Raw genomic sequence first — 19,165 nt, 5'->3', positions numbered from 1 at the left:
TCAAATTTCATCCCTCCAGCACATTATCAAGTGTTTCACTGTATTAACCCTGTGTGTGTATCTGTGTGTGTGTGTACGTCCCTGGGACAGGTAGGGACAGTGATAGGAAAACTTGCATTTACATAGCGCCGCTCACCCAGGCAAATGCCACATTTGCATCTGGGATTAGCAATGCAGGGGCTGAGTGGGCTTATTAGGGGTTAAAGTAACAAAGGGTAGTACTTAAAAGAGAAAATACTGGAAAATCTCAGCAGGTCTGACAGCATCTGTAAGGAGAGAAAATAGCTGATGTTTCCAGTCCAGATGATCCTTTGTCAAAGCTACAAGGTATAAAAAGTAGGATATTTATACTGCAGGGGGAGAGAATGAAAGGTAAGTCATAGCCACAGAACCCAGGCCCTATTCCCGTAACCCCACATATTTACCCTGCTAGTCCCCCTGACACTAGGGTCAATTTAGCATGGCCAATCAGGGGAGAGGCTGCTAATGGCAGCCCATAGATAGAATAGAAGGTGTGAATGGCAAAACAGCAGAGAAGCTATAAGCTGTGACAGATGAAGATGTTGGGGGAGAGGGGGGAAGATGGTTGAGAGGTAGAATGTAGAAAAGGGGAAACGGGGGAGAAAAGGTGAAGGAAGGGGGATGAAGTATGGAGAAAGAGTGGGGGAGAAAGAAAAATGAAGAAAGACAATAAAGAAATAAAAGGTAGAGAACAGTAAGAAATTAAATGAAATAAAATGAAAACAAAGGGGTTGAGGTGGGGTAGAGTTAACCATCTGAAGTTGTTGAATTCAATGTTGAGACTGGAAGGCTGTAAAGTGCCTCGCTGGAAGGTGAGATGCTGTTCCTTCAGTTTGCGTTGAGCTTCACTGGAACATTGCAGCAGGCCAAGGACAGGCATGTGGGCACAGGAGCAGGATCGTGTGTTAAAATGGTGAACAACCCGAGGATCAGGGTCCTGACTGCGCACAGATCGAAGGCGCTCAGCAAAGTGATCACCCAGTCTACGCTTGGTCTCTCTGATATAGAGGAGACCACATTGGGAGCAGCCAATGCAATAGACCAAGTTGAAGGAGATGCAAGTGAAACACTGCTTAACCTGGAAAAAGTGTTTTGGGCCTTGGATGGTGAGCATGGAAGAGGTAAAGGGGCAGGTGTTACACCTTCTGTGATTGCTTGGGAAGATGCCATGAGTGACTGGGAGAGGTGTTGGGTATAGTGGAGGAGTGGACTAGTTATTCTGGAGGGAATGACCTTTGCGGAATGCTGACCGAGGGAGTGAAGGGTTCCCTTCACCCTAGTGTTATTAATGTTAACAATGAAGCTATTGTTGATTGTTAAAGAATAAAATCATAGAATCCCTACAGTACAGAAGCAGACGATTTGGCCCATCAACCACAATCCCACCCAGGCCCTATTCCCGTAACCTCACGTATTTCCCCTGCTAGTCCCCCTGACTGTAGCGTCAATTTAGCATGGCCAATCAACCTCACCCACACATCTTTGGGCTGTGGGAGGAATGATGTGGAGATGCCAGCGTTGGACTGGGGTAAACACAGTAAGAAGTCTCACAACACCAGGTTAAAGTCCAACTAGTTTATTTGATAGTAAACCCACAAGCTTTTGGGGTTTGCCCCTTCATCAGGTGAGAACTCTCCACTCACCTGACGAAGGGGCAAACCCCGAAAGCTTGTGGGTTTACTATCAAATAAACTGGTTGGACTTTAACCTGGTGTTGTGAGACTTCTTACTGTGGGAGGAAACCAGACCATCCAAAGGAAACCCAGACAGACACAGGGAGAATGTGCAGAACATCCACAAAGACAGTGATCTGAGGCCGGAATTGAACCTTGGTCCCTGGCACTGTGAGACAGCAGTGCAAACCACTGTGCCATTGTACTGCCCGGTAAAATGCCATTCGGGGAAGGAGATCCACCACCCTTATCTGGTCTGGTGACTTGCCCACAACAATGTTGTTTTTTTGACTTTGTTGACTTTTAAATGCCTTCTAAAAGTTCAAGGGCTTTTAGGGATGGACTACAAATGCTGGCCTTGCCAGCAACACCCACATCCCATGAAAGACAAAAGAAATTGCTAGTGTACAAGATTTACTTGTACATCAGGGTGAAAGACCTCATTCCCAAAGCCAATGAATTGTAGTCACTGTTGTAATGTGGAAATCACAGCAGCGTATTTGCACTGAGCAAGATCCCAAAAACTGCACTGCAACATTGACCAGAGAATCTGTTTGTACTGACACCAAAGCAAAACACTGAGGGTGCTGGAAACAGTAGGTCAGGCAGCATCTGTGAAGAGTCAGAGGTAACGTTTCAGCAGAACTGGAAGGTGCTCGTGATTGAATAACTGTTAAGAGCCAGGGAAAAGCAGGGTGGGGGGAGGGTGCAAGTGGAGGGTAAAACAAAAGGGAAGGCCTGTAACAGGGTGGAGGGCAGAGAGGTTAAACAATGAAAAGGATGTTGGGATCAGGCAAAGGGGGTTGGTGATAATAAGACAACTAAAGAGACAACATTCTATATGGGTGGCACGGTGGCACAATGGTTAACACTGCTGCCTCACAGCACCAGAGACACAGGTTAGAATCATAAAATCCTACAGTGCAGAAGGAGGCCATTCAGCCTATCGAGTCTGCACCGACCACAATCCCACCCAGACCCTATCCCCATAACCCCATGCATTTACCCTAGCTAGTCCCTCTGTCACTAAGGGGCAATTTAAAGTTTTTAAAGTTTATTTATTTGTGTCATTAACATTGCAATGAAGTTACTGTGAAAATCCCCTAGTTGCCACATGCTGGCGTCTGCTTAAGTACACTGAGGGAGAATTTAGCATGGCCAAAGCTTCTAATCAGCACATCTTTCAGACTGTGGGAGGAAACCGGAGCACCCAGAGGAAACCTATGCAGACATGGAGAGAACGTGCAAACTTCACACAGACGGTGACCCAAGGCCGAATTGAACCCCTTGTCCCTTTTGCTGCAAGGCAGCAGTGCTGACCACTGTGCCACCCCGGATCTCCTGGCATGGCTCACAGTCTGTGTGGAGTCTGCACGTTCTCCCCATCTCTGCGTGGGTTTGCTTCGAGTGCTCCAGTTTCTTCCCACTGGTTAGGTGCATTGACCATGCTAAATTCTGTCTCAGTGTACCCGAACAGGCGCCGGAGCTTGGCGACTAGGGGATTTTCACAACTTTGTTGCAGTAAGGCAACTTGTGACATTAATCAATAAACTTAAAGTTGTAGGGCTAAGGGCCATGTGCAGAAAGATAGCACTAGAAAAGCACCTGGGTGTCTTTGGGTCAGCATGGATAAGATGGGCTGAATGGCACCCTTTTATACTGTACCAAAGCTGGGACCTTTGAAGGTGGAAAAGGCGAAACAGCACAAAAGAAATCAATTATTTTTTAATTGATCTTTTCACAAAGTTCCAAAGCACTTCCCAGCTGTTTGAGTATTTTTGAAGTGTGGTCATTATAGGAAATGCAGCAACCAACCTACTCACAGCAATCTCCCATGGGCAGCAATGTGTTAACAGGTAGGTAAACTTTCTTCCCAGGGCAATACAGTGGCACAGTGGTTAACGCTGCTGCCTCACAGCGCCAGGGACCCAGGTTCGATTCCTGGCTTGGATCACTGTCTGTGAGGAGTTTGCACATTCTCCCTGTGTCTGTGTGGGTTTCCTCCTGCACCCTGAAAGACATGCTTGTTAGGATTCATTGACCTGATCAGGCGCCGGCTGGACAGTGGCGACTAGGGCAGTTTCACAGTGACTTCACTGCAGTGTTAACGTAAGCCTTACTTGTGACTAACAAATAAACTTGACTTTAACGCCTGGGTTGAGAAATAAACATTGGCCAGGACATCGGGGGAAAACTTCTTCTGTACCCACCTTCACACTGACACAATCTCTCCATCAAATTCACCCTCACGTGACCTCGTAAAAAGGCTCAGAAATTTCAGGGCTTTTGACATTGGGATCTTTCATTTCTATCTTAGTCTTTTTGTGAGGTAATTTCAGCTGCAGTAATATAGCTGTGATCTGTTGAAGCTTAAATAAACTCACAATGAGATTTTTAACCCAATTGTCAATCTATATTGGTCTGAGCTTAAAAATAGACAATTCATGACTTTTAAATTAAATCACTTGATCTTTATTGTTTTGTGCCTTTTATTTATGAATGTGTGGGATAGATATATTTGTACGAGCTTAGTTCTATGCTATTTATCCTCATAATTTAAACAGTTTTGGCTGTGATGTTATTCTGGTGAATCCGATCATAGAATTCGTAGAATCCCTCAAGTGCAAAGGAGGCCATTCGGCCCATCGAATCTTCAGTGACTGCAATCCCACTCAGCCTCTATTCCTGTAAATCCACACATTTACCTTGCTAATCCCCCTGACATTAGTGTCAATTTAGCATAGTCAATAAACCTAACCCGCAGATCTTTGGACTCTCCAAGGCCAGTGTGTCCTTCCTGAGGTGCGCTGCCCGGAACAGAACATAGTTACTATCAATGTGGACTGGCTATAACTTTGTACAATTGTAGCTTTCCTCAGGCCAACTTTATTTTTGCAAAAAGTATACTTTATTTGTGAAATATCAACCATTTCAAAATGGCTGTCACACAAGATGCAGTAAGGTTCAAGTTTTCTACATACACCCTGTTGCACTCTGAGCAATGTAGCGACTTTACTGTGGTGTTGGTGAGGGAGGTGGGGGAAACATGGCGCTGCTATTCTCACACTGCACAGGGAGGAAGTGCTTTACATAGAATCCCTACATTGCAGAAGGAGGGCATTCAGCCCATTGAATCTGTACCAACCACAATCCCACTCAGGCCCTACCCCCATAACCCCATGTATTTACCCTAGCTAGTCCCCCTGACATGAAGGGACAATTTAGCATGGCCAATCCACCTAACCTGTACATCTTTGGACTGTGGGTGGAAACCGGAGCACCCAAGGAAACCCACACAGACACGGGGAGAACATGCCGACTCCGCACAGAGAGTGACCCAAACCGGGAATTGAACCCGGGTCCCTGGCGTTATGAGGCTGCAGTGCTAGCCACTGTGCCATTGTGTTGAGTTTGCACAGTTGTTTGGAGACTGAAATGCAATGATGACAGCATGAACAAGAGGGACCTCGGGGTCCTTGTGCATGAGTCGCAAAAACCCAGCTTGCAGGTGCAGCAGGTGGTCAGGAAGGCGAATGGGATGCTGGCCTTCATAGCGAGGGGGATTGAATATAAAAGTAGGGAGGTCTTGCTGCAGCTGTATAGGGCATTGGTGAGGCCGCAGCTGGAGTACTGTGTGCAGTTTTGGGCGCCGCACCTGCGCAAGGATATTTTGGCCCTGGAGGGAGTGCAGAGGAGGTTTACTAGGCTGATACCGGAGTTGAGGGGATTGAGCTATGAGGAGAGGCTGAATAAACTAGGCTTGTACTCGTTAGAGTTTAGAAGAATGAGGGGAGATCTCATTGAGACGTATAAGATGATGAATGGGATGGATAGGATAGAGGTGGAGAGACTCTTCCCGCTCAAAAAAGACAGTAGGACTAGGGGGCACAGCCTCAAGATAAAGGGGAGGCGGTTTAGAACGGAGTTGAGGAGGAACTTCTTCACTCAAAGGGTGGTGAATCTCTGGAATTCTCTGCCCGTTGAAGTGGTGGAGGCTACCTCGCTAAATATTTTTAAGAAGCGGGTTGATGGGTTCTTGATAAGAGAGGGGATTAAGGGTTATGGGGAGAGGGCGGGAAAGTGGAACTGAGCCACAACAGATCAGCCATGATCTTATTGAATGGCGGCGCAGGCTCGAAGGGCTAGATGGCCTACTCCTGCTCCTATTTCTTATGTTCTTATGTTCTTATAAGAAATAGGAGCAGGAGTAGGCCATCCAGCCCCTCGAGCCTGCCCCGCCACTCAATAAGATCATGGCTGATCTGTCGTTGCTCAGTTCCACTTTCCCGCCCTCTCCCCATAACCCTTAATCCCTTCTCCTATCAAAAACCCATCAACCCGCGTCTTAAAAATATTTAGCGAGGCAGCCTCCACCACTTCAACGGGCAGAGAATTCCAGAGATTCACCACCCTTTGAGTGAAGAAGTTCCTCCTCAACTCCGTTCTAAACCGCCCCCCCTTTATCTTGAGGCTGTGCCCCCTAGTCCTACTGTCTTTTTTGAGCGGGAAGAGTCTTTCCACCTCTATCCTATCCATCCCATTCATTATCTTATACGTCTCAATGAGATCTCCTCTCATTCTTCTAAACTCTAACGAGTACAAGCCCAGTTTATTCAGCCTCTCCTCATAGCTCAACCCCCTCAACTCTGGTATCAGCCTAGTAAACCTCCTCTGCACTCCCTCCAAGGCCAAAATATCTTTGCGTAGGCGCGGCGCCCAAAAATGCACACAGTACTCCAGTTGTGGCCTCACCAATGCCCTATACAGCTGCAGCAAGACCTCCCTACTTTTATATTCAATCCCCTTCGCTATGAAGGCCAGCATCCCATTCGCCTTCCTGACCACCTGTTGCACCTGAGGATCAGTATAGGTGAACAAAGTGATGTTTAATACTATTACACTGGTGACTTACCTCTAACTAGTATCTAGATTCCACTGTGCCCACTAGGTGCCTATCGTTTCTTACTCTTTCTCACCCTCCTGCTATGTCGGGTGTATCCCCAGGATCCACAGCTGCATTGAGGTGGCCTGTGGCCTTTCACACTCTGCCATGACCTCAGTGGATGTGGCATCCCATGGGGGGGGAAGGGGGGTGCGCCAAGACCTTGAGGGTCTGGGCCTGCTCTCTAGCTACATGAGTATTGCAATGCTGCCCTCCTTGGCGTGAGGGACGGAACAGGCCCACAGGGAACGGAGGGTGTTACTCAGATGTGTTAGACATCCCCATGGTCTCAAGGATGGAGAGTCCTGGGCTGTATTTCTGCTGATCCTCTTTCCTTTGGGTGCCAAGGGGTAATAGCGGGGCAGCTGGAGTGAGGTCCAGAAGCCCCACCATCCTCTGGGTGCTCACACATATGGATTCTTACTAGTGCCTGCGCATTGCAGTTGAAGGTTGCAGCATGGAGCTCATGCTCTCCTGAACCGTACCATGGAGTGGACATGGGAATGCATGCACTGTGCTGAGGTCTCCCCTCGCAGTGTTGGCCCCATTGTGTAGGAGTGGCAGAACTGACTCCTCAGACAGAAGTCAATGGGACTCCACTAGCCAACCTCTCCGTCTGAGGAAAGATGCTGTCATCCCTTCCTGATCCTCACGACTCTGCCTCCAGCAGCTGTGGGATGGTCAGACCCAGGGACATGTCACCGGCAGTGTCCTGTCCTCCGGGGCAATGTACGGATGGGGTGAGACTCCAGCTGGGGAGGAAGGATCTGATAGGGAGGGGCCTTCCTCACCACCAGCCAATTACCTTGTCAAACCCACACTGGCCTTTCTTAATTCATGGAATCATAGAATCCCCACAGTGCAGAAGGAGGCCATTTGGTCCATCAAGTCTGCACTGACCACAATCCCACCCAGGACTATTCTCGCTACATTTATCAAAAGAGAAGATGCTGGAAAATCTCAGCAGGTCTGGCAGCATCTGTAAGGAGAGAAAAGAGCTGACATTTCGAGTCCAGATGACCCTTTGTCAAAGCTAAAAGGCAGAGAGAGTGGGAGATATTTATACTGAGGGGGGAGGGAATGGAAGATGAGTCACAGCCACAGAAACCAGGGGAAAGGCTGCTAATGGCAGCCCATAGAGAGAATAAAGGGTGTGAATGGCCAAACGGCAGAGAAGCTGAAATCAGAGAGTAAGCTGTGATGACCTCAACCTGACAGATTGGATTTTTTTTAAAGTTTTTATTTTATTGGTCTCACGAGCAGGCTTACATTAACACTGCAATGAAGTTACTGTGAAAATCCTCGAGTTGCCATATGCCAGTGCCTGTTTGGGTACACTGAGGGAGAATTTAGTGTGGCCAATCTACTTAACCGATGCACCTTGGGAGTGTGGGAGGAAACCAGAGCATCTGGAGGAAACCCACGCAGACACAGGGAGAATGTGCAGACTCCACACAGACAATGACCCAAGCCGGGAATCGAACCCGGAATCTGTGGCGCTGCAAGGCGGCAGTGCTAACCACTGTGCTACCACGCCGCCCAGTTTGATGGAGACCAAGATGGAATGTAATGTCTTTTCTTGGTGGCTTGGCTCTGGTTTGTCCTTCATCTGGGGACCATGATTGGAGTTAATTTGAATTAATTAGCTTTTTTGATTAGAATTAACGTACCGAAAAAGAAACAGACCGTGGTGGAAGCTGAGAAGCGAGTAGAACCTGTAGGCCAGGCACAGGATTAACTGGGAACAGCGGCAGTGGGGGAAGGGCTGTAAACTGATCAGTGTTACTTTAATATTTAAGCGGCAAAGCGGCAGGTCAGAGAAAGAGCAGCAGGGTCTGCAGTGGAACACAGTGCAGAGAAAGACTTGCATTCATAAAGTGCTTTGCACAATCACAAGCTGCCACAAAAGCTGTAACCTGGTGTTGTGAGAGTTCTTACTGTGTTTACCCCAGTCCAACACTGGCATTTCCACATAAAGGCTTCACGGCCAGTGAAGTATTTTTGAATTGCGGTCACTTAAGGAAACATGGCAGCTGATTTGTGCACAGCAAGCTCCCACAAACAGTGTGAGAACCTGTTCCTTTGTGACGTTGATTGAGGAATAAACATTCAACAGGAACCTGGGGATAACGACCGTGTTTTTCAATCGATTTTTGATAAACAAAGTTGTCGAGAGTTATGGGGAGTCAAAGTGCAGACAAGAAAGTGGAGTTGAGACAAAATGGCAGAGCAGGTTTGAGGGGCTGAATGGCCTAAGTCCTGCTCCTATGGTCAAAGTTGTGCCATGTAATCCTGTACATAATGATCTCAGTCTAACATCCCATCTGAAAGACAGGTCCGCCAACTGCGCAGCACTCCCTCAGCACTCTACTGGAGTGTCCACCTTGGTTTTTTAAATTCATTTGTGGGACATGGGCGTCGCTGGCTGGCCAGCATTTATTGCGCATCCCTGGTTACCCTTGGAGTGCAGTTGAGAGTCAACCACATTACTGAGGCTCTGGAGTCACACAAGGGCCAGACCAGGTAAGGACTGCAGATTTCTTTCCCTAAAGGACATTAGTAAATCAGATGGGTTTTTTCCTGACAATCAACAATGGTTTAATGGTCGTCAATAGGTTCTTAATTCCAGATATTTTTTATTGAATTCAAATTCCACCATCTGCCGTGGCAGGATTCGAACCCGGGTCCCCAGAACATTAGTTGAGTTTGTGGATTAATAGTTTTTTAGCGATAATATCACTAAGCTATTGCCTCCCCCTGTTTTGTGTTCAAGTCCTGGGGTGGGGCTTGAATGATGTGACTCAGAGGTGAGAGTGCTGCTATGTGAGCCACATTTGTCACATAGATATTATAGTATTGATATCATAGTATTGATATCTCCGAATCACAGAATTGCTACGGTGCAGGAGGAGGCCACTTTGCCCATTATGTCTGCACGGTCTCTCCAAATGAGCACCATGACTGAGTGCCATTCCCTTGCCTTTTCCCCGTACCCCTGCACCTTGTCTCTAATCAAACAATCATCTTGAATGCCTGAATTGAGCTTGCCTCCGCCACACAGGCAGCGCATTCCAGACCCCAATCACTCGCTGTGTCAAATAGCTTTTTCTTATATCACATTTGCTTCTTTTGTAAATCACTTTAAATCTGTGCCCTCTCATTCTTGATCCTTTCACGAAACATAGAAACACCGAAACGTAGAAAAACTACAGTACAATACAAGCCCTTCAGCCCACAAAGTTGTGCCGAACATGTCCCTGCCTTAGAGATTACTAGACTTACCTATACCCTCTATCTTACTAAGTTCCATGTACTTATCTAAAAGTCTCTTAAAAGACCCTATCGAATCCGCCTCTACCACCATTGCTGACAGCCCATTCCCCGCACCCCATTCCCTTTGAGTGAAAAACTTACCCCTGATATCTCCTCTGTACCCACTCCCCAGCACCTTAAACCTGGGTCCTCTTGTGGGCAACCATTTCAGCCCTGGGAAAAAGCCTCTGACTATCCACTCAATCAATACCTCTCAACATCTTATACACCTCTATCAGGTCACCCTCTCATCCTTCATCTCTCCAAGGAGAAAAGGCCGAGCTCCCTCAACCTATCCTCATAAGGCATGCTCCCCAATCCAGGCAACATCCTTGTAAATCTCCTCTGCACCCTTTCTATGGCTTCCACATCCTTCCTGTAATGAGGCGACCAGAACTGAGCACAGTACTCCAAATGGGGTCTGACCAGGGTCCTATATAGCTGCAACATTATCTCTTGACTCTTAAACTCAACTCCTCGATTGATGAAGGCCAGTACACCACAAGCCTTCTTAACCACAGCTTCAACCTGCACCGCTGCTTTGAGTGTTCTATGAACTTGGACCTCAAGATCCTTCTGATCTTCCACACTGCCAGGAGTCTTACCCTTAATATTATATTCTATCATTCTATTTGACCTGCCAAAATGAATCACCACACATTTATCTGGGTTGAAGTCCATCTGCCACTTCTCCGCCCAGTCTTGTATCCTATCTATGTCTTGTTGCAACTTCTAATATCCCTCCACACTATCCATAACACCTCCAACCTTTGTGTCATCAGCAAACTTACCAACCCATCCCTCCACTTTCTCATCCAGGTTATTTATAAAAGTCACAAACAGCAAGGGTCCCAGAACAGATCCCTGGGGCTCTCCACTGGTGACCGACCTCCATGCAGAATATGACCCATCTATAACCACTCTTTGCCTTCTGTGGGCAAGCCAGTTCTGGATCCACAAAGCAATGTCCCCTTGGATCCCATGCCCCCTCACTTTCTCAATAAGCCTTGTATGGGGCGCCTTATCAAATGCCTTGCTGAAGTCCATATAAACGACATCTATTGCTCTTCCTTCATCAATGTGTTTAGTCACATCTTCAAAAAATTCAATCAGGCTCGTAAGGCATAATCTGCCTTTGACAAAGCCATGCTGACTATTCTTAATCATATTATACTTCTCCAAATGTTCATAAATCCTGCCTCTCAGGATCTTCTCCATCAACTTACCAACCACTGAGTTTAGACTCACTGGTCTATAATTTCTAGGGCTATCTTACTCCCTTTCTTGAATAAAGGAACGAGCGAGAACAGTTTCTCCCACTTTACTCTGTCCAACTCCCTCATGATTTTGAACATCACTATCCAACCTCATCTTGGATCATCTTCTCTCCACGGAGAACAGTCCCAACTTAAGTTTGGAAGTTTATTTATTAGTGCTACAAGTTGGCTTACATTAATACTGCAATGAAGTTACTATGAAAATCTACCAGTCGTCATACTCCGGCTCCTGTTTGGGTACACTAAGGGAGAATTTAGCATGGCCAGTGCACCTAACCAGCACGTCTTTCGGCACTGTAGGATTCTATGTTCTATGAAACCATAGCACCCGACGGAAACTCATGTAGACATGGGGAGAACATGCAGATTCTGCACAGACAGTGACCCAAGATAGGAATTGAACTCAGGTCTCCGGTGCGGTGAGGCAGCAGTGTTAACCACTGTACATACTCACTTAGAAAATCTAGCAGTGCCAACCAGTGCCAGGGAGCTGTGCCAGGGCACTGCCTGGTCAAGATCCTCTTTCCTGGGGACTATACTCACCTTTGCGTTCCTGGGGGATCCTCATGATAGGTTCACATCTGGGTGAACCTGTTGTAAACTGTGCTGAGGTGATGTCATGTCGGCGAGTTGTGAAAACTTAGTGAAGGCGGGAAATATGGCTGGGAGGTGTTTGATTACATTAAAACTTATTTAAATGGATGTAAATCATGTTTTAGAAGTTTAGAAGAATGAGGGGAGATCTCATTGAGACGTATAAGATAATGAATGGGATGGATAGGATAGAGGTGGAGAGACTCTTCCCGCTCAAAAAAGACAGTAGGACTAGGGGGCACAGCCTCAAGATAAAGGGGGGGCGGTTTAGAACGGAGTTGAGGAGGAACTTCTTCACTCAGAGGGTGGTGAATCTCTGGAATTCTCTGCCCGTTGAAGTGGTGGAGGCTGCCTCGCTAAATATTTTTAAGAAGCGGGTTGATGGGTTCTTGATAAGAGAGGGGATTAAGGGTTATGGGGAGAGGGCGGGGAAGTGGAACTGAGCCACGACAGATCAGCCATGATCTTATTGAATGGCGGGGCAGGCTCGAAGGGCTAGATGGCCTACTCCTGCTCCTATTTCTTATGTTCTTATGTTCTTATGTTTTTGCCTATTATGTCACCAATGAGGGGGCAGAGAAAATTGGAAAGCGCTATCTCATCAGTGAGGGAGAATGTGTACTGTAAATCTCCCCAGCGTTCCAGCTGTGGTCTAACGAGAGTTTTGCATAAGTTTAGTATAACCTCCTTGCTCTTGTACTCTGTGCCCCTAATAATAAAGCCCAGGATACTATATGCTTTATTAACTGCTCTCTCCATCTGTCCTGCCACCTTCAATGATCTATGCACAGATACACCCAGGTCTGTCTGCTCCTGCATCCCCTGAAGAACTTTACCCTTTATTTTATATTGCCTCTCCATGTTCTTCCCACTAAATGCATCAACCTCACACTTCTCTGCATTGAACTTCATCTGCCGCCTATTTGCCCACTCTACCAACTTGTCTCTATCCTTTTGAAGTTCCGCACTGTCATCCTCACAGTTTGCAATGCTTCCAAGTTTTGTGTTATGCACAAACTTTGATATTGTCCCCTTCACACCTAGATCCTTAATATGGATCAGAAAAAGCAAGGGTCCAAATACCGACCACTGGGGAACACCACTACAACCCTTCCTCCAGACTGGAAATGATCCATTGACCAATCCACCTAACCGGCACATCTTTCGGACTGTGGGAGGAAACCGGAGCACCCAGAGGAAACCCACGCAGACATGGGGAGAACGTATAGACTCCACACCGAAAGTGACCCAAGTAGGGAATCGAGCCGGGTCCCTGGCGCTGTAAGGTAGCAGTGCTAGCCACTATGCTGCCCACAATGCTATTCCAAAGAAGGACGGGGGAGATTTCCCCAGTGCTCTGGACCAATATTAATCCCTCAACCAATATCAATAGAATAACAAATATCTGACCGTTAACACTCTGCAATCTGTGGGAATTTACTGGGTTCAAAATTCCTGCCACATTTCCTGCAACAGTGAATACACTTCAAAAAGACTTCAGACTGCCAAGCATCTGAGTTTGTGAAAGGCGCTATACAAATGCAAGCTCTTTTCTCCGGTGCAGCTTAGTGGTTGTGATGGCTGGTGTGATTCTCCATCCCTCCGTTGCGGCGCAACCCAGTTTTGTTAAAGGTAGGCATAGAAACAGTTGGAATCTGTGGGTCATGCAGCCTGCGCCACAAGTACAGGCAGCTCAGCAAAAGGAATGCCTCATTGACACAGGACTTCATGTAGAAATTGCCTCCCATCCCCCTCACGTCCCACCCCTTGCCCAGAACATTACCTTCCCCACCTGCCTCCCCCGCTGTGCTTTTCACTCTCCTGGGATTATTCTTGCCTTCTGAACCGATACCGGTGTGTAATATTACACTTCTGTTGATCGAAGAGATCCGAAAGTCCTGAGTGTTTAGTTTGCAAAGCCCCATTAACTACTTGCTATTCAGCTTCACATTCCTTTCTCCCTGTGGAGCTGTGTTTAAAGGATTACGTTAGTGGGTGCCAGACAATTTCTTAGATGTGCAGAAAGAGAGGGAAGAAGAGGCGGGAACCTGCTTTGGGTTTCAATGATAATAGGTCATGTATGTCTTTATTTCAAGGTCAGTGACGTGTCCTTGGTGCGGACTGAGCCCAAATCCGTTTGTGAAGAAGTAAAGAGTTCAGTCGCCCAACGGGAAGTAACCTTTCTACCATAAAACCCACAACGATGTTCCATTTACAATACACATCAGGGAATGGTGCACATCAGGGAACAGTATTCCAGATCCCTTAGGGAGTAAAATACCCCATTCGTTCAAGCAGGATGATTATAAATTCATAGAACTACAGACAGAGGCCATTCAGCCCATTCTGTCTGGGCTAGCGCTTTGGAAGAGTTATCCAAATTGCCAAACTCGCCTCCGACTCTTTTATCAAACATTTATCCTTTTTGAAAGTTCCTGTTGAATCTGCTTCCACTGCCCTTTCAGGCAGCGCCTCCCAGATCAAAACTTACTGGCTGTGTAAAATTATTTCTTATTTTCCCCCCTGGTTCTTTTCTTCAATCTGTGGTGCCCCTGGTCACTGACCCTCCTGCCAGTTCCTCTGTGAAAACTCTCATTATTTTCAGTGCCACTTAACCCTCTCTGCTCAGAGGAGAACAATCCCAGTTTCTCCAATCTCTCCATGTAAATCAAGCTGCTCACCTCTGGTAGCATTCTGATCAATAGTCATAGAGGCTTACTTAATGGAAACAGGCCCTTCGGCCCTACTTGCCCATGCCACCCCTTTCATTTAATCACTAAACAAGTCCCAAATTCCCAGTTTGCCCCATATCCTTCTATATCCATCTTGCCCATGGAACTGTCTAAATGTTTTTTAAAAGACCAAATTGTACCCACCTCTACTACCACTTCTGGCAGCTTGTTCCAGGCACTCACCACTCTCTGAGTGAAAAAAATTGCCTCTCTGGACCCTTTGGTTTCTCTCCCCTCTCACCTTAAACATATGCCCCTCTAGTTTTAGACTCCCCTTCCTTTGGAAAAAGATGCTGACTGTCTACCTTATCTATAATCCTCATTACTTTATAGTCCTCTACAAGATTGTCCCTAAGCCTCCTAAATTCCAGGAAAAAAAGTGTCTATGACTCTATCCAGCCTCTCCTTATAACCCAAACCATCAAGTCTTGGTAGCATCCTAGTAAATCTTTTCTGCATTCTGTCTAGTTTAATAATATCCTTTCTATAATAGGATGACCAGAACTGTATACAGTATTCCAAGTGCGGCCTTACCAATGTCTTGTATAATTTCAGTAAGGTGTCCCAACTCCAGTCTTCCATGTTCTGATCAATGCCAAATGCCTTCTTCACCACTCTATCCACCTGTGACTCCAGTTTCAAAAAGTTATGAACCTAAATCTCTTTGTTCTATAACTCTCCCCAATACCCTACCATTAACTGAGTATGTCCTGCCCTGGTTCGATCTACCAAAATGTATCACCTCGCATTTATCTATATTAAACTCCATCTGCCATTCATCAGCCCACTGGCCCAATTGATCAAGATCCAGTTGCAATTCTAGATAACCTTCTTCACTATGCCACCAGTCTTGGTGTCATCTGCAAACTTACCAACCATGCCTCCCAAATTCTTATCCAAATCATTAATATAAATAACAAATAACAATGGGCCCAGCACCAAGCCCTGAGGCACACCGCTAGTCATGGGCCTCCTACAATCCTCTACAACCACACTCTGTCTTCTGTCATCAAGCCAATTTTGTATTCAACTGGTTATCTCGACCTGGATCCTCCACATGCTCTCCTTGACATCGTCCCTAAAGTCCAACGCCCACAATTGGACACAATATTCCAGAAAGCGCCAAGACAAAGATCTGTAAAAGTTTAGCCAAATTTCCTTGAAATTATGAGAAAGAAAGAGCAAATGTTTGGCTCAGTTGGGAGAACTTTGGGTCTGTAAGTTATGATTTCAGCCATGCCCTGGGACAAGTTGAGGCCAACAGCAGGAGTTCATCAGGTAATCTAAGCTGACACGCCAGCACAGTTCCTCAAGAGAGAATGCTGTTTTATCCAAGCCAAGTGACCAGTGATCTCATTGGAACAAGATTGAGAAGGAGCTTAACAGGATGGGCACTGAGAGATTGTTTCTCTCATTCGGGGAATCTAGAACATGGGGTTGGGGGTGGGGGGATTGCATAGTCTTAGGATAAGAGGCTAATCATTTAGCACTGCCAGCATGGTGGCACAGTGTTTATCACTGCTGCCACACAGATCTAGGGACCTAGGTTCGATTCACAGCTTGGGTCAATGTCTGTGTGGAGTTTGCACATTTTCCCCGTGTCTGCGTGGGTTTTCTCCAGATGCTCCGGTTTCTCCTCACTGTCCAAAGATATGCATTGGCTATGCTAAATTGACCTTTAGTGTCCCAAAGTGCGTAAATTAGAGGGATTAATATGTGGGGTTATGGGGATAGGGCCTAGGTGGGATTGTTGGTGCAGACTCGATGGGCCAAATGGCCTCCTTCTGTACTGTAGGGAATCTGTGATTCTATAATTCTATGACTGAGACAAGGAGAAATATCTTCACTCAAAGGGTTGGGAACCTTTGGAATTCTCTACCCCAGAGGATAGTGGAAGCTCCATCGCTGAATAAAATTGAGATTGAGATAGACAAATGTTTGGCCTCTCAGGGAATTAAGTAAGGGGTAGGTGGAGTGGGCAAGAAAATAAAGTGAAAGCCCAAGATTAGCCATGATGGTATTGAATGGCGAAGCAGGCTCAAGGGACAGACAGCCTACTCCTGCGTGCATGAGTCGCAAAAACCCAGCTTGCAGGTGCAGCAGGTGGTCAGGAAGGCGAATAGGATGCTGGCCTTCATAGCGAGGGGGATTGAATATAAAAGTAGGGAGGTCTTGCTGCAGCTGTATAGGGCACTGGTGAGGCCGCAGCTGGAGTACTGTGTGCAGTTTTGGGCGCCGCACCTGCGCAAAGATATTTTGGCCTTGGAGGGAGTGCAGAGGAGGTTTACTAGGCTGATACCGGAGTTGAGGAGGTTGAGCTATGAGGAGAGGCTGAATAAACTAGGCTTGTACTCGTTAGAGTTTAGAAGAATGAGGGGAGATCTCATTGAGATGTATAAGATGATGAATGGGATGGATAGAATAGAGGTGGAGAGACTCTTCCCGCTCAAAAAAGACAGTAGGACTAGGGGGCACAGCCTCAAAATAAAGGGGGGGCGGTTTAAAACGGAGTTGAGGAGGAACTTCTTCACTCAAAGGGTGGTGAATCTCTGGAATTCTCTGCCCGTTGAAGTGGTGGAGGCTGCCTTGCTAAATATTTTTAAGACGCGGGTTGATGTGTTTTTGATAAGAGAGGGGATTAAGGGTTATGGGGAGAGGGTGGGAATGTGGAACTGAGCCACGACAGATCAGCCATGATCTTATTGAATGGCGGGGCAGGCTCGAAGGGCTAGATGGCGTACTCCTGCTCCTATTTCTTATGTTCTTATGTTGTTATGTGTTTATAGATTTTCAGAGGAGGTTTGTGTGGAGTATATAAACATCAGTTTGGATATGTTGAGCTGAATGACTTGTTTCTGCTCTATAAGTCCTAAGTGATAATAAACAACTCCACATGAAATACAGATCAGTTGTTAGTTTTAAGCTGCTGGTTTTATGATTGTTTGTGGGTGTCAAGGATCTACCTTGTAACAGCAGTAACAAGAGCCTAACAAGGCGTGATCAAGTGTGACCTGCCCAACAACAGGTATAAATCTACCTAGTAACAGTAATACTCAGCATTCCAAAAGGATTTGAACTATTTGATTATCCCAGTTATGAGATTAGCAGGCACCTAGATAAAAAATACCCTATTAATAGGAAACAGCTTATCTAGATGACTGAGAGATCAGTGCAGGTATAGGTGAATCGGTAGCACAGTGGTTAGTACTACTGTTACACAGTGCCAGAGACCCAGGCTCGATTCCTTGTTTGGGTCACCGTCTGTGTGGAGTTTGCACATTCTCCCAGTGTCTGCATGGGTTTTCTCCGGATGCTCCGGTTTTCTCCCACATTCTGAAAGATGTGCTGTTTAGGTGCATTAACCCAGACAGGCGTCGGACTGTGGCGACTAGGGGAATTTCATAGTAACTTCATTTCAGTGTTAATGTAGGCCTTACTTGTGATTAATAAATAAATAATTACACTTGCTAATTTTGAGAGTCACAGTATTTGACAGATGCCGACAGAAGGAAGAATCCAAAAAGAAAAATGGTATAATTGTCAGTACCTCCAGAAGCAGGCAGGCCAGTTTATATCTAGCAGGTGAGAGGCCAGTTCACAACTCATAACCAGGAGGCTAGGCCCACAGCTAAATCTTCAAGTCAAGACAGTGTAGAAACCTTTGTAAAGGCAGTCCCAAGATGTATGGGTTAGGTAGATTGACCATGCTAAATTTCCATTTAGTGTCAGGGGGACTAGCGAGGGTAAATGTATGGGGTTATGGGGATAGGGCCTGGGTGGGACTGTGTTCGGTGCAGACTTGATGGACCAAATGGCCTCCTTTTGTACTTTAGGGATTCTGTGGATTCTATGAATATAAAGTGACTCCAGAGGATCCAATTCTTGGACAGACCATGAGGGAAAACCTTCGACCAAACAATGGGATTGAAAGATTTGCATTTCTGTAGCGTCTTTCACGGCCTTAAGATGTCCTCCCAAAGCGTTTCAGGGTCAATGAAGTGGTTTTTGCAGTGCAGCTACTGTTACGAAATAGGAAATTCCGAAGATAATTTGTGCACAGCAAGACCCCACAGACACAATGCGGAAATCTGTTCTAAACTCCTCTCATTCTTCTAAACTCTGGGAACTGTAAAACAAGCCTACTCAACCTTTCCTCAAAGAACAAAGAACAAAGAACAGGAACAGGCCCTTCAGCTCCCCAAGACTGCACCGACCATGCTGCCCATCTGAAATAAAACCCCCTACCCTTCCGGGGACCATATCCGTCTATTCCCAACCTATTCATGTATTTGTCAAGATACTCCTTAAAAATCACTAATGTATCTGCTTCCATTACCTCCCCTGGCAACACCACCTTCTGTGTGTAAAACTTGCCTCGTACATCTCCTTTAAACCTTACCCGTCACTTCTTAAACCTATGCCCCCTAGTCATTGACTCTTCCAGCCTGGGAAAAAGCTTCTGACTATCCACTCTGTACAGGCCCCTCATAATCTTGTCGACTCCTATCAGGTCGCACCTCAACTCCGTCATTCCAGTGAGAACAAACTAAGTTTCTCCAACCTCTGCTCATAGCTAATGCCCTCCCTCGTAGGGAAATCTCCTCATTGAGAAAT

The 19,165-nt window shown here is 46.3% G+C and overlaps 1 protein-coding gene across 1 annotated transcript in view; it reads left to right on the top strand.

Annotated features, from left to right (window-relative positions):
* LOC145350331 (tubulin alpha chain-like) overlaps positions 1–19,165 on the top strand; it is a 44,987-nt gene that overhangs the window by 4,056 nt on the left and 21,766 nt on the right. The window lies entirely within an intron of this gene.

The sequence above is a fragment of the Carcharhinus amblyrhynchos genome, chromosome 11 (assembly GCF_965287045.1).
Source record: "Carcharhinus amblyrhynchos chromosome 11, sCarAmb.v2.hapA, whole genome shotgun sequence".
Classification (NCBI taxonomy): domain Eukaryota; kingdom Metazoa; phylum Chordata; class Chondrichthyes; order Carcharhiniformes; family Carcharhinidae; genus Carcharhinus; species Carcharhinus amblyrhynchos.
Note: the sequence above shows the minus strand (reverse complement) of the source record. Positions and strands in the feature narration are given on the sequence as shown.